The sequence below is a fragment of the Triturus cristatus genome, chromosome 1_1, assembly GCF_964204655.1.
Source record: "Triturus cristatus chromosome 1_1, aTriCri1.1, whole genome shotgun sequence".
NCBI lineage: Eukaryota > Metazoa > Chordata > Amphibia > Caudata > Salamandridae > Triturus > Triturus cristatus.
The window spans coordinates 1,078,654,756-1,078,676,620 of NC_140579.1; positions in this window are offsets into that span (position 1 = coordinate 1,078,654,756).

Sequence of the window (21,865 nt, forward strand, 5' to 3'; positions counted from 1 at the left end):
AGTAGAGAGGAGTGGAGCGGCATGTTGGGGAGTGGATAGGAGTGGAACGGCATGTCGGGGAGAGAAGAGGAGTGGAGCGGCATGTCGGGGAGTGGAGCGGCATGCAGGGGAGTGGAGCGGCATGCGGGGGAGTGGAGCGGCATGCGGGGGAGTGGAGTAGCATGCAGGGGAGTGGAGCGGCATGCCGGGGGAGTGGAGCGGCATGCCGGGGGAGTGGAGCGGCATGCCGGGGGAGTGGAGCGGCATGCTGGGGAGTGGAGCGGCATGCCGGGGAGTAGAGTGGAGCAGCATGCCGGATAGTGGAGTAGAGCGGTGTGCCGGGGAGTGGAGTAGAGCGGCATCCCGGGGTGTGGAGTGGAGTGGCATGCCGGGGAATGGAGTTGAGCGGCATGTCGGGAGTGGAGTGGAGCGGCATGTCGGGGAGTGGAGTGAAGTGAAGCGGCATGTCAGAGGGTGGAGTGAAATGGCATGTTGGGGAGTGGAGATGAGTGGCATGGCATGTCGGGGAGTGGAGAGGAGTAGAGCGGCATGTCAGGGAGCGGAGAGGAGTGGAGCGGCATGTCGGGGAGTGGAGTGAAGTGGACCGACATGTCGGGGAGTGGAGTGATATGTCAGGGAGTGGAGTGGAGCGGCATGTCGGGGAGTGGAGTGGAGTGGAGCGGCATGTCGGGGAGTGGAGAGGAGTGGAGCAGCATGTCAGGGAAAGGAGACGAGTGGAGTGGCATGTCAGGGAGTGGAGTGGAGCGTCGTGGAGTGGCATGTTGGGGAGTTGAGCGGCATGTCGGGGTGCGGAATGAAGCGGAGCGGCATGTCGGGGAGTGGAGTGGAGCGAAGCGACATGTCGGAGAGTGGAGTAGAGCGGAGCGTCATGCTGGGGAGTGGAGCAGCATGTCTGGGAGTGGAGCCGCATGTTCGGGAGTGGAGCCGCATGTCAGGGAGTGGCGCGGCATGTCGGGGAGTGGAGAGGAGTAGAGCAGTATGTCGTGGAGTGGAGAAGCATGTCGGGGAGTGGAGCAGCATGTCGGGGAGTGGAGTGGAACGGCATGTCGGGGAGTGGAGTGGAGCGGCATGTCGGGGAGTGGAGAGGAGTGGAGCGGCATGTCGGGGAGTGGAGAGGAGTGGAGCAGCATGACAGGGAGTGGAGTGGAGTGGCGTGGAGTGGAGCGGCATGTTGGGGAGTACAACGGAATGTCGGGGAGTGGAGTGGCATGTCGGGGAGTGAAGTGGAGTGGCATGTCGGGGAGTGGAGTGAAGTGGAACGGCATATCGGGGAGTGGAGTGGAGCTTCATGATGTGGAGTGGAGTGGAGCGTCATGTCGGGGAGTGGAGCGGCATGTCGGGGAGTGGAGTGAGTGGAGCGTCATGTCGGGGAGTGGAGCTTCATGTCAGGGAGTGGAGCAGCATGTCAGGGAGTGAAGCAGCATGTCGGGGAGTGAAGCGGCATGTTGGTGAATGGAGTGAAGCTGCATGTCGGGGACTGGAGTGAAGTGACATGTCGGGAAGTGGAGTGAAGCGGCATGTCGGGGAGTGGAATGAAGTGGAGCGGCATGTTGGGGAGTGGAGTGAAGTGAAGTGGCATGTCGGGAGTGGAGAGGAGTGAAGAGGCATGTCGGGGAGTGGAGTAAAGTGGACCGGCATGTCGGGAAGTGGAGTGCAGCGGCATGTTGGGGAGTGGAATGCAACGGCAAGTCGGGGAGTGGAGTGGAGTGGCATGTTGGGGAGTGGAGTGTCGGGGAGTGGAGCGGCATATCAGGGAGTGGAGTAGAGTGTCGGGGAATGGAGTGGAGCGGCATGTCGGGGAGTGGAGCGGTGGGGTATGTCGGGGAGTGGAGAGGAGTAAAGCAGCATGTCAGGAGTGGAATGGAATGAAGAGGCATGTTGGGGAGTGGAGTGGAGTGGAGCGGCATGTCGGGGAGTGGAGTCGAGCGGCATGTCGGGGAGTGGAGAGGAGTGGAGCAGCATGACAGGGAGTGGAGTGTAGTGGCGTGGAGTGGAGCGGCATGTTGGGGAGTACAACGGCATGTCGGGGAGTGGAGTGGCATGTCGGGGAGTGAAGTGGAGTGGCATGTCGGGGAGTGGAGTGAAGTGGAACAGCATATCGGGGAGTGGAGTGGAGCTTCATGATGTGGAGTGGAGTGGAGCGTCATGTCGGGGAGTGGAGCGGCATGTCGGGGAGTGGAGTGAGTGGAGCGTCATGTCGGGGAGTGGAGCGTCATGTCAGGGAGTGGAGCAGCATGTCAGGGAGTGAAGCAGCATGTCGGGGAGTGAAGCAGCATGTTGGTGAATGGAGTGAAGCTGCATGTCGGGGAGTGGAGTGAAGTGGCATGTCAGGAAGTGGAGTGAAGCGGCATGTCAGGGAGTGGAATGAAGTGGAGCGGCATGTTGGGGAGTGGAGTGAAGTGAAGTGGCATGTCGGGAGTGGATAGGAGTGAAGAGGCATGTCGGGGAGTGGAGTGAAGTGGACCGGCATGTCGGGAAGTGGAGTGCAGCGGCATGTTGGGGAGTGGAGTGCAACGGCAAGTCGGGGAGTGGAGTGGAGTGGCATGTTGGGGAGTGGAGTGTCGGGGAGTGGAGCGGCATATCAGGGAGTGGAGTAGAGTGTCGGGGAGTGGAGTGGAGCGGCATGTCGGGGAGTGGAGCGGTGGGGTATGTCGGGGAGTGGAGAGGAGTAAAGCAGCATGTCAGGAGTGGAATGGAGTGAAGAGGCATGTTGGGGAGTGGAGTGGAGTGGAGCGGCATGTCGGGGAGTGGAGTCGAGCGGCATGTCGGGAAGTGGAATGGCGGGGAGTGGAGCGGCATGTTGGGGAGTAGAGCGGCATGTCAGGGAGTGGAGCGGCATGTCGGGGAGTGGAGTGAAGTGGAGCAGCATGTCGGGGAGTGGAGTGAAGCGGAGCAGCGAGGAGTGGAGCGGCATGTTGAGGAGTGGAGAGGAATGGAGAGGCATGTCGGGGAGTGGAGAGGAGTGGAGCGGCATGACGGGGAGAGGAGTAGAGCGGCATGTCGGGGAGTGGAGCGGCATGAAGGGGAGTGGAGCAGCATGCGGAGGAGTGGAGCAGCATGCCAGAGGAGTGGAGCGGCATGCTGGGGGAGTGGAGCGGCATGCCGGGGGAGTGGAGCGGCATGCTGGGGAGTGGAGCAGCATGCCGGGGAGTGGAGTGGAGCGGCATGCCGGGTAGTGGAGTAGAGCCGCATGCCGGGGAGTGGAGTAGAGCGGCATGCCGGGGAGTGGAGTGGCATGCCGGGGAACGGAGTTGAGCGGCATGTCGGGAGTGGAGTGGAGCGGCATGTCGGGGAGTGGAGTGAAGTGGATCGGCATATCAGGGAGTGGAGTGAAATGGCATGTTGGGGAGTGGAGATGAGCGGCATGGCATGTCGGGGAGTGGAGAGGAGTAGAGCAGCATGTCGGGGAGTGGAGAGGAGTGGAGCGGCATGTCGGGGAGTGGAGTGAAGTGGACCGGCATGTCGGGGAGTGGAGTGATATGTCAGGGAGTGGAGTGGAGCGGCATGTCGGGGAGTGGAATGAAGTGGAGCGGCATGTCGGGGAGTGGAGTGAAGTGGAGCGGCATGTCGGGAGTGGAGTGACATGTCGGGGAGTGGAGTGGAGCGGCATGTCGGGGAGTGGAGTGGAGCAGCATGTTGGGGAGTAGAGAGGAGTGGAGCGGCATGACGGGGAGTGGAGAGTAGTGGAGCAGCATATCAGTGAGTGGAGTGGTGTGGAGTGGAGCGGCATGTCGGAGAGTGGAGCGGCATGTCGGGGAGTGTAGCAGTATGTCGGGGAGTGGAGCGGCATGTCGGGGAGTGGAGTGGCATGTCGGGGAGTGGAGTGAAGAGGAGCGGCATGTCGGGGGGTGGAGTGAAGTAGAGCGGCATGTCGGGTAGTGGAGTGGAGTGGAGCGGCATATCGGGAAGTGGAGCGGAGCGTCATGTCGGGGAGTGGAGTGGAGTGGAGCGTCATGTCGGGGAGTGGAGCGTCATGTCGGGGAGTGGAGCGTCATGTTGGGGAGTGGAGCGGCATGTCGGTGAGTGGAGCGGAATGTCGGGGAGTTGAGTAAAGCGGCATGTCAGGGAGTAAAGTGAAGCAGCATGTCGGGGAGTGGAGTGAAGCGGGATGTCGGGGAGTGGAGTGAAGTGGAGCGGCATGTTCTGGAGTGGAGTGAAGTGAAGCGGTATGTCGGGGAGTGGAGAGGAGTGAAGAGGCATGTCGGGGAGTGGAGTGAAGTGGACCGGCATGTCGGGAAGTGGAGTGCAGCGGCATGTTGGGGAGTGGAGTGCAGCGACATGTCGGGGAGTGGAGTGGAGTGGCATGGTGGGGAGTGGAGTGGAGTGGAGTGGAGCGGCATATCGGGGAGTGGAGTGGAGTGTCGGGGAGTGAAGTGGAGCGGAATGTCGGGGAGTGGAGTGGAGCGGCGTGGCATGTCGGGGAGTGGAGAGGAGTAAAGCAGCATGTCGGTACTGGAATGTAGTGAAGAGTCATGTCGGGGAGTGGAGTGAAGTGGAGAAGCATGTCGGGGAGTGGAGTGGATTGGCATGTCGGGGAGTGGAGTGGAGCGGCATGTCGGGGAGTGGAGAGGAGTGGAGCGGCATGTCGGGAGTGGAGAGGAGTGGAACGGCATGTCGGGGAGTGGAGTGAAGTGGAACGGCATGTCGGGGAGTGGGGTGAAGCGGAGCAGCATGTCGGGGAGTGGAGTGAAATGGAGCGGCATGTCGGGAAGTGGAGTGAAGCAGAGCAGCAAGGAGTGGAGCGGCATGTCGAGGAGTGGAGAGGAGAGGAGCGGCATGTCAGGGAGTGGAGTGAAGTGCAGCAGCATGTCAGGATGTGGAGCAGCATGTCGGGGAGTGGAGCGCATGTCGGGGAGTGGAGCGGCATGTCGGGGAATGGAGCGGCATGTCGGGGAGTGGAGCGGCATGTCGGGGAGTGAAGCGGCATGTCGGGGAGTGGAGCGGCATGTCGGGGAGTTGAGCGGCATGTTGGGGAGTGGAGCGGCATGTCGGGAGTGGAGCGGCATGTCGGGGAGTGGAGCGGCATGTTGGGGAGTGGAGTGAAGCGGCATGTTGGGGAGTGAAGCGGCATGTGGAGTGAAGCGGCATGTCGGGGAGTGAAGCGGCATGTCGGGGAGTGGAGTGAAGAGGCATGTCGGGGAGTGGAGCAGTATGTTGGGAGTGGAGTGGAGCGGCATGTCGGGAGTGGAGTGGAGCGGCATGTCGGGGACTGGAGTGAAGTGGAGCGGCATGTCGGGGAGTGGAGTGATGTGGCATGGCATGTCGGGGAGTGGAGAGGAGTGGAGCGGCATGTCGGGGAGAGGAGTGGAGCGGCATGTCGGGGAGTTGAGTGAAGTGGAGTGGCATGTCGGGAGTGGAGTGAAGTGGACTGGCATGTCGGGGAGTGGAATGACATGTCAGGGAGTGGAGTGGAACGGCATGTCGGGGAGTGTAGTGGAGCGGCATGTTGGGGAGTGGAGAGGAGTGGAGCGGCATGTCGGAGAGTGGAGAGGAGTGGAGCAGCATGACAGGGAGTGGAGTGGAGTGGCATGGAGTGGAGCGGCATGTTGGGGAGTAGAACGGCATGTCGGGGAGTAGAACGGCATGTCGGGGAGTAGAACGGCATGTCGGGGAGTGGAGCGGCATGTCGGGGAGTGAAGTGGAGTGGCACGTCGGGGAGTGGATTGAAATGGAGTGGCATGTCGGGGAGTGGAGTGAAGTGGACTGGCATGTCGGGGAGTGGAGTGAAATGTCAGGGAGTGGAGTGGAACCGCATGTCGGGGAGTGTAGTGGAGCGGCATGTTGGGGAGTGGAGAGGAGTGGAGCGGCATGTCGGAGAGTGGATAGGAGTGGAGCAGCATGACAGGGAGTGGAGTGGAGTGGCGTGGAGTGGAGCGGCATGTCGGGGAGTAGAACGGCATGTCGGGGAGTAGAACGGCATGTCGGGGAGTGGAGCGGCATGTCGGGGAGTGAAGTGGAGTGGCATGTCGGGGTGTGGAGTGAAGTGGAGCTGCATGTCAGAGAGTGGAGTGAAGTGGCATGGCATGTCGGGGAGTGGAGTTGAGCGGCATGTCGGGGAGAGGAGTGGAGCGACATGTCGGGGAGTGGTGTGGAGCAACATGTTGGAGAGTAGAGTGGAGCAGCATGTCGGGGAGTGGAGTGGAGCGGCATGTCGGGAGTGGAGTGGAGCGGCATGTCGGGGAGTGGAGCGGCATGTCGGGGAGTGGAGCGGGGTAGAGCGACATGTCAGGGAGTGGAGTGGAGTAGAGCGGCATGTCGGGGAGTGGAGCGGCATGTAGGGGAGTGGAGTGGAGCGGCATGTCGGGGAGTGGAGTGGAGCGGCATGTCGGGAGTGGAGAGGAGTGGAGCGGCATGTCGGAGAGTGGAGTGGCATGTCGGAGAGTGGAGAGGAGTGGAGCGGCATGTCGGGAAGTGAAGCGGAGCGGCATGTCGGGGAGTGAAGCGGAGCGGCATGTCGGGGAGTGGAGTGGAGCGGCATGTCGGGGAGTGGAGAGGAGTGGAGCAGCATGTCGGGTAGTGGAGAGGAGTGGAGTGGCATGTCGGGGAGTGGAGTGAAGTGGAGCGGCATGTCGGGGAGTGGAGTGAAGCGTAGCAGCATGTCGGGGAGTGGAGTGAAACGGAGCAGCATGTCGGGGAGCGGAGTGAAGCAGAGCAGCGATGAGTGGAGTGGCATGTCGAGGAGTGGAGAGGAGTGGAGCGGCATGTTGGGGAGTGGAGAGGAGTGGAGCGGCATGTCGGGGAGTGGAGAGGAGTAGAGCGGCATGTCGGGGAGTGGAGCGGCATGCAGGGGAGTGAAGCGGCATGCAGGGGAGTGGAGCGGCATGCCGGGGGAGTAGAGCGGCATGCCGGGGGAGTGGAGCGGTGTTGGAAGGCGGACCCCGAGGAGTCGGTGAGACCACCAAGGGGGGGGCCCTCTCACTGCACGAAGTAGCCGAGCGCTGCCGAGAAGTCTCCTGAGAGATCCTTCTCCTATCCCGTACTAGCACAGTAACACCACCACACCGGACTCAAGGAGGTTGTCTCAAGACAAGCAATTCTTTATCATCAATAAAAGGTTACGAGTTCAATATTTACACGAAGGGATCGAAGGATCCACCAAAAGTCTCAATGTCTCTTTGGAAGGGTAGGGGTAGCGGGACAGTCTTTGGCAGGAGTGTGGTACGAGGGTACCTGGGGCCCAGTTCTTATCCTCACGCTGGAGGACCTCCGATCTCGGAGGGGTCGAGCCGCGACGGCGTCAGCAGGGCTCTGGCGTACAGTTCGTGGAGAGCCGCGATTCAATCAGCAGGGCTCTCAAGATGGTTTCTGCTCAGCTCGAGCCGCGACGTCGTCAGCAGGGCTCCGAGGAAGGTTCCAGCGAGGTTGGGCCGCGACAGCGTCTGCAGGGCCCCGATGTTCCAGGTGGTTCAGAAAAGGGTTCACAGGAGGGAGCCGCGACGCAGTCAGCAGGGCTCGCGATGGTTCCGGCAAGAGTTCGTCTCCGTAGGGTCAGCCGCGATTCGATCAGCAGGGCTCTCGACTCCGGGATACAACTGCCGAGCTGTGGTGGGGTCGCCCCAGATATAGGTCTGGAGCCCTTTGATGTCCGGACCTATGCGCCCGAGGGGGCGGAGTGGCCGGGTGGAGGTGGCCAGATGCCCAGCAGGAGAGGCGCCAGGCCCATGGGAGTTTGCAGGGTGATCACACCTCGAGAGGGGAGGACAGTTGGGGGTCCCATCGATACTGTCCTCCGCCGGGGCGATGAATGGTTCCTGCGGCACCCCCTGGCCAGTTCGTGGTGCCTCGATGTCGGGGCTTCGTTGGGGTCGAGGCTGGGTTGAGCGGGGTCGCGCCGGCTGGGGCACGGTGTGACGTTGATGCCAACAAGATGGCGGAGCCACGAGGAGTATGCGACCACGTGTAGCTCCGGGTGAAGGGCCTTGGTGCAGTCCAGACGGGTGGCCCGTGACGGCCGGGGCGGGGAACGGCCACAATCCAGGGGGTTAAGGACCACGCCACGAGGCCAGGTCCAACAGGCGTCCCCCCCAGCCGAAGGCATGGAGAGTCACCCATCTCCTTGGGGATTCTCCTCGTCAAGGCGGAAGAAGCGGGACAGGCCGTCGGCGTTGGCGTGGTCATTGCCGGGCCGGTGTTCGACGTCAAAGTCCATCCCTTGTAGCGAGATGGACCATCGCAGCAGCTTGGGGTTCTCGCCCCGCATTCGCATTAACCATTGCAAGGGCCGGTGGTCGGTCTGGACCCGGAAGTGGGCGCCAAAGAGGTAGGGCCGGAGCTTCTTGAGGGCCCACACCACAGCGAAGGCCTCGCGCTCAATAGTGCTCCAGCGTTGCTCCCGGGGCAGTAGTCGCCGGCTGATGAAGGCCACTGGTCTGTCGAGCCCCCTTTCGTCAGTTTGGGAGAGGACGGCCCCGATCCCATACTCGGAGGCGTCCGTCTGTACCACGAACTCCTTCTGGTAGTCCGGGGCTTGCAGCACCGGAGCAGTACACATGGCCGTTTTGAGGGTGTCGAAGGCTGTTTGGCAGCGGGGTGTCCAGTGTACCTTCTTGGGCTGTTTTTTGGACGTTAACTCTGTGAGGGGGCCAACAATGCTCCCATAGTCCCGGATAAACCGCCGGTAGTATCCGGTGAGGCCCAGGAAGGCCCGGACAGCGGTCTGGGTAGTGGGGGGTTCCCAGGTCTGGATGGCATCTATCTTCGCTTGGAGGGGGGCCACCTGCCCGCTCCCCACTTGATGGCCCAGGTAGGTCACGGATCCGTGGCCGATTTGGCATTTGCTGGCCTTGATTGTGAGCCCGGCCCGCTGGAGGGCGGCCAGGACGGCCTCCAGGTGGAGGAGGTGCTCGGCCCAGTGGTTGCTGTACACGGCAATGTCATCTAAGTAGGCCGCGCTGAAGGCCTCAAGCCCGGCCAAAACCTTGTTCACCAGTCTTTGGAAGGTGGCCGGGGCGTTCTTCATTCCGAAGGGCATCACCCGAAAGTGGTAATGCCCATCCGGAGTCGAAAAGGCGGATCTTTCCTGGGCGCCGGGGGTGAGCTGGATTTGCCAGTACCCGGCGGTGAGGTCCAGCGTGCTCAAGTAGCGAGCGGTCCCTAGGCGGTCGATCAGTTCGTCGGCCCGGGGTATCGGGTGTGCGTCCGTCTTGGTTACTACATTCAGGGCTCGGTAGTCCACGCAGAATCGCAACTCCGGGGGGTGACCGGGAGCTGCGGCCTTGGGCACCAGGACGACAGGGCTGGCCCACGGGCTGTCGGAAGGCTCGATGACCCCCAGGGCCAGCATCTTCGCTACTTCGGCCTGGATGCAGGCCCGCACTCGGTCAGGCACCCGGTAGGCTCTGTGTCGTATGGGGGGGTTCTCCCCGGTGTCGACGTCGTGGACGCACCAGTGGGTCACCCCCGGGGTGAGAGAGAAGAGGGCTGCGTAGTCCCGCAGTAATCGCTGGCAGTCGTTGCGCTGCTCCGGGGTCAGGGACGAGGCGAGTTGGACCCCTTCGATCGATCCATCGTGACTGTCGGATTGCAAGAGGTCGGGCAAGGGCTCGGAGTCGTCCTCGCCCCCCTCGTCGGTCGCCAGCAGCAGGCTCAGTTCGGTCCGGGCGAAGTGGGGTTTTAGCCTGTTCGCATGTAGGACCCGGAGGGGGTTCCGGGGGGACTCCAGATCGACCAGGTAGGTGACGGGACTTTTCTTCTCCACCACCTTGAAGGGCCCGGTCCACTTGTCCTGGAGGGCGCCGGGTTCGACCGGGGCCATGACCCATACTTTCTGACCTGGCTCGAATTCTACCGTAGAAGTGTTGCGATCGTACCACCGCTTCATGTCCTCCTGGCTGGCCTCGAGGTTGGCTTCGGCTATGGCTCGGAACTTGCGGGTCTGGTTTCGGAGGGTCAGGAGGTATCGGTAGACGTCAGGAGGGGCGCCTCGGGGCTTCATCTCCCAGCCCTCCTTGACCAGGCTGAGTGGTCCGCGGACCGGGTGCCCATACAATAGTTCAAACGGGCTGAACCCCAGGGACTTCTGCGGGACCTCCCGATAGGCAAACAGGAGGCAGGGCAGCAGGACATCCCATTTCCGCCTGAGGGGTTCTTCCAGGCCCTGGATCATCCCTTTCAATGTTCGGTTGAACCGCTCAACCAGTCCGTTCCCCTGAGGGTGATATGGGGTCGTGAACTTGTATGTGACCCCGCATTGTTGCCACAGGGACCGCATGTACCTGGAGATAAAGTTCGTGCCACGGTCGCTCACCACTTCGCTGGGGAATCCCACTCGGGAGAAGATCCCCATCAAGGCCCGGCCTACCACAGGGGCCGTTATAGTTCTGAGCGGGACCGCCTCCGGGTACCTGGTGGCGTGGTCCACGAGGACCAGGATGAAGCGGTGGCCCAGGGCGGTTTGGGGGTCCAGGGGTCCCACAATGTCGATTCCGACTCGTTCAAACGGGGTGCTGACGGCGGGAAAGGGCTGGAGGGGGGCCTTGACCCGACCCCCCGTCTTTCCGCTGGCTTGGCAGGTCTGGCAGGACCGGCAGTGGTTGTCCACATCTCTCCGCATCCGGGGTCAGTAGAAGTGGGTCACCAGACGACTGTACGTTTTGTCTTGCCCCAAGTGTCCGGCGAGGGGCACATCATGGGCCAGGTTGAGAAGGAACTCCCGGAAGCGGAGGGGGACCACCAACACGCGGCCGGCCCCGAGTTCTGCCACTTTCTGTTCACTGTACAACAGGCCCTCGGCCCAGTAGATCCAGTGGGTGCCGGTCTGGTCACCGTTGGCTTGCGCGGTCGCCTGCAGTCGGACCCCTTCGAGAGAGGGACAGGACTGTTGCTCTTGCTGGAACTGCTCTCGGGTGGGGCCCCCTTCATGTTGCCATTGCGTCAGTTCTGGTAGGGCGCTCGGAGAAGCCATCTCTTCGGGGGAGGATTCGCTGGGCCCGGGGTCGGTGTCCGCCTCCTCCTCGCTGCTGGCGGGAGGGGGTGTGAGCCCCTCGGGTCGGGCCGTCCCGGAGGTCGAGGAGGAGCGGGGGGCCTGGGCGGTCATGGACCGGGTGATGGCGCAGGCCCAATCAGCCAGTCCCAACATTCGGAGGTGCTCTCGTCGTTCTACTTGAGCCCAGGGGGAACTCTCCAAGTCGTTCCCCAGGAGGCAGTCGACCGGGGCGTCGTCGCGCACCGTCACCTTCAGCAGGCCCGTCACCCCTCCCCACTCGAAGGGGACCAGGGCCATCTGGCATAGGCTTTCACTGTTGTCGGCCGTCCGCACAGGGCACAGCACATTCGGTAGAATCTGTTCCGGGGTCACCAGGTGGCAGCGGACAGCGGTGATACTGGCGCCGGTGTCGCGAAGGGCTTCGGCCCGTTGTCCGTTGACCGTGACCTGCTGCCGGTACTTCTGGGTGTTGGTTGGGATGGGGGTGCAGGGTACCATCTCTCGGCTACCCAGGCAGACCAGGGACATGGCTGCCGGCTCCCACTCAGTGTTTTCTCGGTCGAGGGCCTCTTCTTCCTCCTCTCCCCCCAAGGCGGCGGCTGTCAGCTGCCGGGGCGGGGGCCCGCCGGCCCCGTTTCTTCGGTTCAGGGGGCAGGCCGGGTCGCTGGCAAAGTGTCCGGTTTGTTGGCAGCCATAGCAGGTCACTGGTGGCCGTGGTCCGGGTCGGGCCGGGCCCACCCTTCGCGCTAGGCTCGGGGAGAGATGTGGCTGCGGTTGCCCTCGAGGGGGGCTCCTGGGGGCCCCAGCGGGAGGGTCTTGGTTCCTGTTCGGCCCTCCCCCCCCACCGCGCTGGCGTGGGGGTCCGTTGGGATTCCTCTGGTACTCCCCCATTGAGCTCCGGGGGACCCGGGAGTTGACCCATCGATCGGCCTCGACGGCAAGTTTGCGCGGGTCGGTCATTTTGCTGTCGAGGAGGTGCTGTCTCAGTTCCACGAAGCAATTATTGGAAAGGTGTTCCCAGACGATGAGGTCGACCAGTTGTCCGTAGGTGGTTACTTTGCTGCCTTTGATCCACCCTTCTAGGGCCCGACTGAAAAAGTCCACATATTCCACCCATGTGGTACCCGGGATTTTCTTGCAGTCTCGGAACCGCTGGCGGTACATCTCCGCTGTTAGTCCGTATCGGGTGAGCAGGGCCTCCTTCATGTGATCGTAGGAGGTCATCACCTCCTCCGGTAGCTGGAGCAGCGTGTCCCGCCCTTCACTCAGGAATCGCCCCCACAGGCCTGCGCCCCAGTCTTTTCGGGGCACCCGATGGGAGGTCATGGCCACCTCGTAGGCCTTGAACCATTGTTGGATATCGTCATTCTTGTAATACTCCTTGACGACCTCCTTCGGGATATGCACCTTGGCCTCGGGGGGCGGTAGAGTGTCTCTAGTACTGGGGGTGTCGGTCCCTCCGTTCTTGGCCTTGATCTCGAGCTCCTTGAGACTGCGCTCGTGCTCAAGAGTTATTTTCTTTTCCTCCAACTCCCGGTGTCGTCTCTTCTCTTCTATTTCTTCTTGAAGGCGTAGCTGCTCGAGGGCCAGTTTCTTTTCTGCCAGCTGGAGTTCGCCGTCCAGCCGCAGTCGGGCGAGCTCTAGTTCGTGGCTCCGGACCTTTTCCCGCTCTCGTATTTCTTCCTCGGAGAGGCCGGTTTCTAGGCTCTTTCTTCCTCCGGTTGCCGGGGTCAGTGCGGTTGCTGTGGTCTCCGTCAGGGGCAAGGGCCCTTCTTCCTGGGAGGGGCCTGCCCCAGCCTCCAACCATGCCCTCAGAGCTTTCTGCATCTCTTCCTTGGTACCGAGGCTGGTGGTTGCAATGCCTTTGTCTCTGCAGAACTGTTTTAATTCTTTGTGCGTATATTCCTCCAGCCGTTCGGGCTGGAACTCCATTGTCGCGTTGTTTTCCTGGTTGCTCATGATGCTATTTGTTTGGATGGGTAGCTAGTGGGTACTGGCTGGTACGTACTGCGTTCGGCTCGGATCCCGTCGCTGGCCACCAAATGTTGGAAGGCGGACCCCGAGGAGTCGGTGAGACCACCAAGGGGGGGCCCTCTCACTGCACGAAGTAGCCGAGCGCTGCCTAGAAGTCTCCTGAGAGATCCTTCTCCTATCCCGTACTAGCACAGTAACACCACCACACCGGACTCAAGGAGGTTGTCTCAAGACAAGCAATTCTTTATCATCAATAAAAGGTTACGAGCTCAATATTTACACGAAGGGATCGAGGGATCCACCAAAAGTCTCAATGTCTCTTTGGAAGGGTAGGGGTAGCGGGACAGTCTTTGGCAGGAATGTGGTACGAGGGTACCTGGGGCCCAGTTCTTATCCTCACGCTGGAGGACCTCTGATCTCGGAGGGGTCGAGCCGCGACGGCGTCAGCAGGGCTCTGGCGTACAGTTCGTGGAGAGCCGCGATTCAATCAGCAGGGCTCTCAAGATGGTCTCTGTTCAGCTCGAGCCGCGACGTCGTCAGCAGGGCTCCGAGGAAGGTTCCAGCGAGGTTGGGCCGCGACAGCGTCAGCAGGGCTCCGATGTTCCAGGTGGTTCAGAAAGAGTTCACAAGAGGGAGCCGCGACGCAGTCAGCAGGGCTCGTGATGGTTCCGACAAGAGTTCTTCTCCGTAGGGTCAGCCGCGATTCAATCAGCAGGGCTCTCGACTCCGGGATACAACTGCCGAGCTGTGGTGGGGTTGCCCCAGATATAGGTCTGGAGCCCTTTGATGTCCGGACCTATGCGCCCGAGGGGGCGGAGTGGCCGGGTGGAGGTGGCCAGACGCCCAGCAGGAGAGGCGCCAGGCCCATGGGAGTTGCCGGGCGATCACACCTCGAGAGGGGAGGACAGTTGGGGGTCCCATCGATACTGTCCTCCGCCGGGGGCGATGAATGGTTCCTGCGGCACCCCCTGGCTAGTTCGTGGTGCCTCGATGTCGGGCCTCGCTGGGGTCGAGGCCGGGTTGGTGCACGGGGTGACGTGGATGCCAACAAGATGGCGGAGCCACGAGGAGTATGCGACCACGTGCAGCTCCGGGTGAAGGGCCTTGGTGCAGTTCAGACGGGTGGCCCGTGAAGGCCGGGGCGGGGAACGGGCACAATCCAGGGGGTTAAGGACCACGCCACGAGGCCGGGTCCAACAAGCGGCATATCTGGGAGTGGAGCGGCATGTCTGGGAGTGGAGCGGCATGTCTGGGAGTGGAGAGGAGTGGAGCAGCATGTCTGGGACTGGAGCAGCATGTCGGGGAGTGGAGCGGCATGTCGGGGAGTGGAGTGAAGTGGAGCAGCATGTCGGGATGTGGAGCAGCATGTCGGGGAGTGGAGCCGCATGTCGGGGAGTGGAGCGGCATGTCGGGGAGTGGAGCAGCATGTCGGGGAGTGGAGCGGCATGTCAGGGAGCGGAGCGGCATGTCGGAGAGCGGAGCGGCATGTCGGGGAGTGGAGCGGCATGTCGGGGAGTGGAGTGAAGCGGCCTGTCGGGGAGTGGAGTGAAGCGGCATGTCGGGAAGTGGAGTGAAGCGGCATGTCGGGGAGTAGAGTGGAGCGGCATGTCGGGAGTGGTGTGGAGCGGCATGTCGGGAGTGGAGTGGAGCGGCATGTCGGGTACTGGAGTGAAGTGGAGCGGCATGTCAGGGAGTGGAGTGATGTGGCATGGCATGTCAGGGAGTGGAGAGGAGTGGAGCGGCATGTCGGGGAGAGGAGTGGAGCGGCATGCCGGGGAGTGGAGAGGAGTGGAGGAGCATGACAGGGAGTGAGTGGAGTGGCATGGAGTGGAGCGGCTGTCGGGGAGTAGAATGGCATGTAGGGGAGTGGAGCGGCATGTCGGGGAGTGAAGTGGAGCGGCATGTCGGGGAGTGGAGTGAAGAGGAGTGGCATGTCGGGGAGTGGAGTGGAGCTTCATAACAGAGAGTGGAGTGGAGTAGAGCGTCATGTTGGGGAGTGGAGTGGAGCGGCATGTCGGGGAGTGGAGTGAGTGGAGCATCATGTCGGGAGTGGAGTGTCATGTCGGGGAGTGGAGCGGCATGACAGGGAGTGAAGCGGCATGTCGGGGAATGAAGCGGCATGTCGGTGAGAGGAGTGAAGCGGCATGTCGGGGAGTGGAGTGGAGCGGCATGTCGGAGAGTGGAGTGGAGCGGCATGTCGGGGAGTGGAGCGGCATGTTGGGAAGTAGAGTGAAGTGGAGGGGTATGTCGGGGAGTGGAGTGAAGTGGCGGGTCATGTCGGGGAGTGGAGTGAAGCTGCATGTCGGGGAGTGGAGTGAAGCAGCATGTCGGGGAGTGGAGTGAAGTGGCATGTCAGGGAGTGGAGTGAAGCGACATGTCAGGGAGTGAGGTGAAGCGGCATGTCGGGGAGTGGAGTAAAGCAACATGTCAGGGAGTGGAGTGAAGCGGAGAAGCATGTCGGGGAGTGGAGTGGAGTGGCATGTCGGGTTGTGGAACAGCATGTCGGGGAGTGGAGCGGCATGTCGGGGAGTGGAGTGAAGCAGAGGAGTATGTCGGGGAGTGGAGTGAAGCGGCAGGCCATGTCGGGGAGTGGAGTGAAGCTGCATGTCGGGGAGTGGAGTGAAGTGGCATGTCGGGGAGTAGAGTAAAGCGGCATGTCAGGGAGTGGAGTGAAGCAGCATGTCGGGGAGTGAGGTGAAGCGGCATGTCGGGGAGTGGAGTGAAGCGGCATGTCAAGGAGTGGAGTGAAGCGGCATGTCGGGGAGTTGAGTGAAGCGGCATGTCGGGGAGTTGAGTGAAGTGGAGCGGCATGTCGGGGAGTGGAGTGAAGTGGAGCGGCATGTCGGGGAGTGAAGTGGAACGGCATGTCGGGTAGTGGAGAGGAGTAAAGCGGCATGCCGGGGAGTGAAGTGAAGTGAAGCGGCATGTCGGGGAGTGGAGTGAAGCGGCATGTCAAGGAGTGGAGTGAAGCGGCATGTTGGGGAGTTGAGTGAAGTGGAGCAGCATGTCAGGGAGTGAAGTGAAGTGGAGCAGCATGTCAGGGAGTGGAGTGAAGTGGAATGGCATGTCGGGGAGTGGAGAGGAGTGGAGCGGCATGTCGGGGAGTGGATAGGAGTGGAGCGGCATGTCGGGGAGTGAAGCGGAGCGGCATGTCGGGGAGTGGAGCGGCATGTCGGGGAGTGGAGAGGCATGTCGGGGAGTGGAGTGGAGCGGCATGTCGGGGAGTGGAGTGGAGCGGCATGTCGGGGAGTGGAGTGGAGCGGCATGTCGGGGAGTGGAGTGGAGCAGCATGTCGGGGAGTGAAGTGAAGTGGAGCAGCATGTCGGGGAGTGAAGTGAAGTGGAGCAGCATGTCAGGGAGTGGAGTGAAGTGGAACGGCATGTTGGGGAGTGGAGAAGAGTGGAGCGGCATGTCGGGGAGTGGATAGGAGTGGAGCGGCATGTTGGGGAGTGAAGCGGAGCGGCATGTCGGGGAGTGAAGTTGAGCGGCAGTTCGGGGAGTGAAGCGGAGTGAAGCGGAGCGGCATGTCGGGGAGTAAAGCGGAGCAGCATGTCGGGGAATGGAGTGGAGCGGCATGTCGGGGAGTGGAGAGGAGTGGAGTGGCATGTCAGGGAGTGGAGCGGCATGTCGGGGAGTGGAGTGAAGCGGAGCGGCAAGGAGTGGAGCAGCATGTCGAGGAGTGGAGAGGAGTGGAGCTGCATGTCGGGGAGTGGAGTGAAGCGGCATGTCGCAAAGTGGAGAGGAGTGGAGCTGCATGTCGTGGAGTGGAGTGGAGCGGCATGTCGGGGAGTGGAGCGGCATGTCGGGGAGTGGAGCAGCATGTCGGGGAGTGGAGTGGTGCGGCATGTCGGGGAGTGGAGTGGAGCGGCATGTTGGGGAGTGGAGTGGAGCGGCATGTCGGGGAGTGGAGTGGAGTGGAGCGGCATGTCGGGGAATGGAGTGGAGTGGAGCGGCATGTCGGGGAGTGGAGTGAAGTGGCATGTCAAGGATTGGAGTGGAGCTGCATGTCGGGGAGTGGAGTGGACCGGCATGTCGGGGAGTGGAGTGATATGTCAGTGAGTGGAGTGGAGCGGCATGTCGGGGAGTGGAGTGGAGTGGAGCGGCATGTCGGGGAGTGGAATGAAGTGGAGTGGCATGTCGGGGAGTGGAGTGAAGTGGAGCGGCATGTCGGGAGTGGAATGACATGTCGGTGAGTGGAGTGGAGCAGCATGTCGGGGAGTGGAGTGGAGCAGCATGTTGGGGAGTAGAGAGGAGTGGAGCGGCATGACGGGGAGTGGAGAGGAGTGGAGCAGCATATCAGGGAGTGGAGTGGTGTGGAGTGGAGCGGCATGTCGGAGAGTGGAGCGGCATGTTGGGGAGTGGAGCGGCATGTCGGGGAGTGGATCGGCATGTCGGAGAGTGGAGTGGCATGTCGGGGAGTGGAGTGAAGAGGAGCAGCATGTCGGGGGGTGGAGTGAAGTAGAGCGGCATGTCGGGTAGTGGAATGGAGCGGCATGTTGGGAAGTGGAGCGGAGCATCATGTCGGGGAGTGGAGTGGAGTGGAGCGTCATGTCGGGGAGTGGAGCGTCATGTCGGGGAGTGGAGCATCATGTCGGGGAGTGCAGCAGCATGTCGGGGAGTGGAGCAGAATGTCGGGGAGTTGAGTAAAGCGGCATGTCAGGGAGTAGAGTGAAGCGGCATGTAGGAGAGTGGAGTGAAGCGGCATGTCGGGGAGTGGAGTGAAGCAGAGTGGCATGTCGGGCGTGGATAGGAGTAAAGCGGCATGTCGGGGAGTGGAGCGGCATGTCGGGGAGTGGAGCGGCATGTCGGGGAGTTGAGCGGGATGTCGGGGAGCAGAGCAGCATGTCGGGGAGCGGAGCGGCATGTCGGGGAGTGGAGCGGCATGTCGGGGAGTTGAGCGGCATGTTGGGGAGTTGAGTGAAGCGGCATGTTGGGGAGTGAAGTGGCATGTTGGGGAGTGGAGCGGAGCGGCATGTCGGGGAGTGGAGCGGAGCGGCATGTCGGGGAGTGGAGTGGAGCGGCATGTCAGGGAGTGGAATGAAGCAGAGGGGCATGTTGGGGAGTGGAGTGAAGCAGAGGGGCATGTTGGGGAGTGGAGTGAAGCGTAGCGGTATGTCGGGGAGTGGAGTGAAGCGGCATGTCGGGGAGTGGAGTGAAGTGGAGCGGCATGTTGTGGAGTGGATAGGAGTAAAGCGGCATGTCGGGGAGTGGAGTGGCATGTCGGGGAGTGGAGCGGCATGCCGGGGAGTGGAGCGGCATGTAGGGGAGTGGAGCGAAGCGGAATGTCATCGAGTTAAGCGGCATGTCGGGGAGTGGAGTGAAGCGGCATATCGGGGAGTGGAGTGAAGCGGCATGTCGGGGAGTGGAGTGAAGTGGCATGTCAGGGAGTGGAGTGGAGCGGCATGTCGGGAGTGGAGTGGAGCGGCATTTCGGGGAGTGGAGTGAAGTGGAGCGGCATGTCGGGGAGTGGAGTGAAGTGGCATGACATGTTGGGGAGTGGAGAGGAGTGGAGCGGCATGTCGGGGAGTGGAGAGGAGTGGAGCGGCATATTGGGGAGTGGAATAAAGTGGAGCGGCATGTCGGGGAGTGGAGTGAAGTGGAGCGGCATGTCGGGAGTGGAGTGACATGTCGGGGAGTGGAGTGGAGCGGCTTGTCGGGGAGTGGAGTGGAGCAGCATGTTGGGGAGTAGAGAGGAGTGGAGCGGCATGACGGGGAATGGAGAGGAGTGGAGCAGCATATCAGGGAGTGGAGTGGTATGGAGTGGAGCGGCATGTCGGAGAGTGGAGCGGAATGTTGGGGAGTGGAGCAGTATGTCGGGGAGTGGAGCGGCATGTCGGGGAGTGGAGTGGCATGTCGGGGAGTGGAGTGAAGTAGAGCGGCATGTCGGGTAGTGGAGTGGAGTGGAGAGGCATGTCGGGAAGTGGAGAGAAGCGTCATGTCGGGGAGTGGAGTGGAGTGGAGCGTCATGTCGGGGAGTGGAGCGTCATGTCGGGGAGTGGAGCGGAATGTCAGGGAGTGAAGCGGCATGTCGGGGAGTAAAGCGGAATGTCGGGGAGTTAGGTAAAACGGCATGTCAGGGAGTAGAGTGAAGCGGCATGTAGGGGAGTGGAGTGAAGCGGCATGTCGGGGAGTGGCGTGAAGCAGAGTGGCATGTCGGGGAGTGGATAGGAGTAAAGCGGCATGTTGGGGAGCAGAGCGGCATGTCGGGGAGAGGAGCGGCATGCCGGGGAGTAGAGCGGCATGTCGGGGAGTTGAGCGGCATGTTGGGGAGTCGAGTGAAGCGGCATGTCGGGGAGTGAAGCGGCATGTCTTGGAGTGGAGTGAAGCGGCATGTTGGGGAGTGGAGTGAAGCGGCATGTCGGGGAGTGGAGTGGAGCAGCATGTTGGGGAGTAGAGAGGAGTGGAGCGGCATGTCGGGAGTGGAGTGGAGTGGAGTGGCATGTCGGGGAGTGGAGTGGAGTGATGTGGCATGGCATGTCGGGGAGTGGAGAGGAGTGGGGCAGCATCTCGGGGAGAGGAGTGGAGCGGCATGTCGGGAAGTGGAGTGAAGTGGAGCGGCATGTTGGAGAGTGGAGTGAAGTGGACTGGCATGTTGGGGAGTGGAGTGGCATGTCGGGAGGGGAGCGGCATGCCGGGGAGTGGAGCGGTATGTAGGGGAGTGGAGCGAAGCGGAATGTCATCGAGTGAAGCGGCATGTCGGGGAGTGGAGTGAAGTGGCATATCGGGGAGTGGAGTGAAGCGGCATGTTGGGGAGTGGAGTGAAGTGGCATGTCGGGGAGTGGAGTGGAGTGGCATGTCGGGAGTGAAGTGGAGCGGCTTTTCAGGGAGTGGATTGAAGTGGAGCGGCATGTCGGGGAGTGGAGTGAAGTGGCATGACATGTTGGGGAGTGGAGAGGAGTGAAGCAGCATGTCGGGGAGTGGAGAGGAGTGGAGCGGCATATCGGGGAGTGGAATGAAGTGGAGCGGCATGTCGGGGAGTGGAGTGAAGTGGAGCGGCATGTCGGGAGTGGAGTGACATGTCGGGGAGTGGAGTGGAGCGGCATGTCGGGGAATGGAGTGGGGCAGCATGTTGGGGAGTAGAGAGGAGTGGAGCGGAATGACGGGGAGTGGAGAGGAGTGGAGCAGCATATCAGGGAGTGGAGTGGTGTGGAGTGGAGCGGCATGTCAGAGAGTGGAGCGGAATGTTGGGGAGTGGAGCAGTATGTCGGGGAGTGGAGCGGCATGTCGGGGAGTGGAGTGGCATGTCGGGGAGTGGAGTGAAGAGGAGCGGCATGTCGGGGGTGGAGTGAAGTAGAGCGGTATGTCGGGTAGTGGAGTGGAGTGGAGCGGCATATCGGGGAGTGGAGTGGAGCGGCATATCGGGGACTGGAATGAAGTGGAGCGGCATATCGGGGAGTGGAGTGAAGTGGAGCGGCATGTCGGGAGTGGAGTGACATGTCGGGGAGTGGAGTGGAGCGGCTTGTCGGGGAGTGGAGTGGAGCAGCATGTTGGGGAGTAGAGAGGAGTGGAGCGGCATGACGGGGAGTGGAGAGGACTGGAGCAGCATATCAGGGAGTGGAGTGGTGTCGAGTGGAGCGGCATGACGGAGAGTGGAGTGGCATGTCGGGGAGTGGAATGAAGAGGAGCGGCATGTCGGGGGTGGAGTGAAGTAGAGCGGCATGTCGGGTAGTGGAGTGGAGTGGAGAGGCATGTCGGGAAGTGGAGCGAAGCGTCATGTCGGGGAGTGGAGTGGAGTGGAGCGTCATGTCGGGGAGTGGAACTTCATGTCGGGGAGTGGAGCGGCATGTCGGGGAGTGGAGCGGCATGTCGGGGAGTGAAGCGGAATGTCGGGGAGTTGAGTAAAGCGGCATGTCAGGGAGTAGAGTGAAGCGGCATGTAGGGGAGTGGAGTGAAGCGGCATGTCGGGGAGTGGCGTGAAGCAGAGTGGCATGTCGGGGAGTGGATAGGAGTAAAGCGGCATGTTGGGGAGTGGAGCGGCATGTCGGGGAGCGGAGTGGCATGCCGGGGAGTGGAGCGGCATGTTGGGGAGTTGAGCGGCATGTTGGGGAGTGGAGTGAAGCGGCATGTCGGGGAGTGAAGCGGCATGTTTGGGAGTGGAGTGAAGCGGCATGTTGGGGAGTGGAGTGAAGCGGCATGTCGGGAGTGGAGTGGAGCGGCATGTCGGGAGTGGAGTGGAGTGGAGTGGCATGTCGGGGACTGGAGTGAAGTGGAGCGGCATGTCGGGGAGTGGAGTGGAGTGATGTGGCATGGCATGTCGGGGAGTGGAGAGGAGTGGGGCAGCATCTCGGGAGAGGAGTGGAGCGGCATGTCGGGAAGTGGATTGAAGTGGAGCGGCATGTTGGAGAGTGGAGTGAAGTGGACTGGCATGTCGGGGAGTGGAGTGACATGTTGGGAAGTGGAGTGGCACAGCATGTCGGGGAGTGGAGTGAAGCGGCATGTCGGGGAGTGGAGTGAAGTGGAGCAGCATGTTGTGGAGTGGATAGGAGTAAAGCGGCATGTCGGGGAGTGGAGTGGCATGTCGGGGAGTGGAGCGGCATGCCGGGGAGTGGAGCGGCATGTAGGGGAGTGGAGCGAAGCGGAATGTCATCGAGTGAAGCGGCATGTCGGTGAGTGGAGTGAAGCGGCATATCGGGGAGTGGAGTGAAGCGGCATGTCGGGGAGTGGAGTGAAGTGGCATGTCGGGGAGTGGAGTGGAGCGGCATGTCGGGAGTGAAGTGGAGCGGCATTTCGGGGAGTGGAGTGAAGTGGAGCGGCATGTCGGGGAGTGGAGTGAAGTGGCATGACATGTTGGGGAGTGGAGAGGAGTGGAGCGGCATGTCGAGGAGTGGAGAGGAGTGGAGCGGCATATCGGGGAGTGGAATGAAGTGAAGCGGCATGTCGGGGAGTGGAGTGAAGTGGAGCGGCATGTCGGGAGTGGAGTGACATGTCGGGGAGTGGAGTGGAGCGGCATGTCGGGGAGTGGAGTGG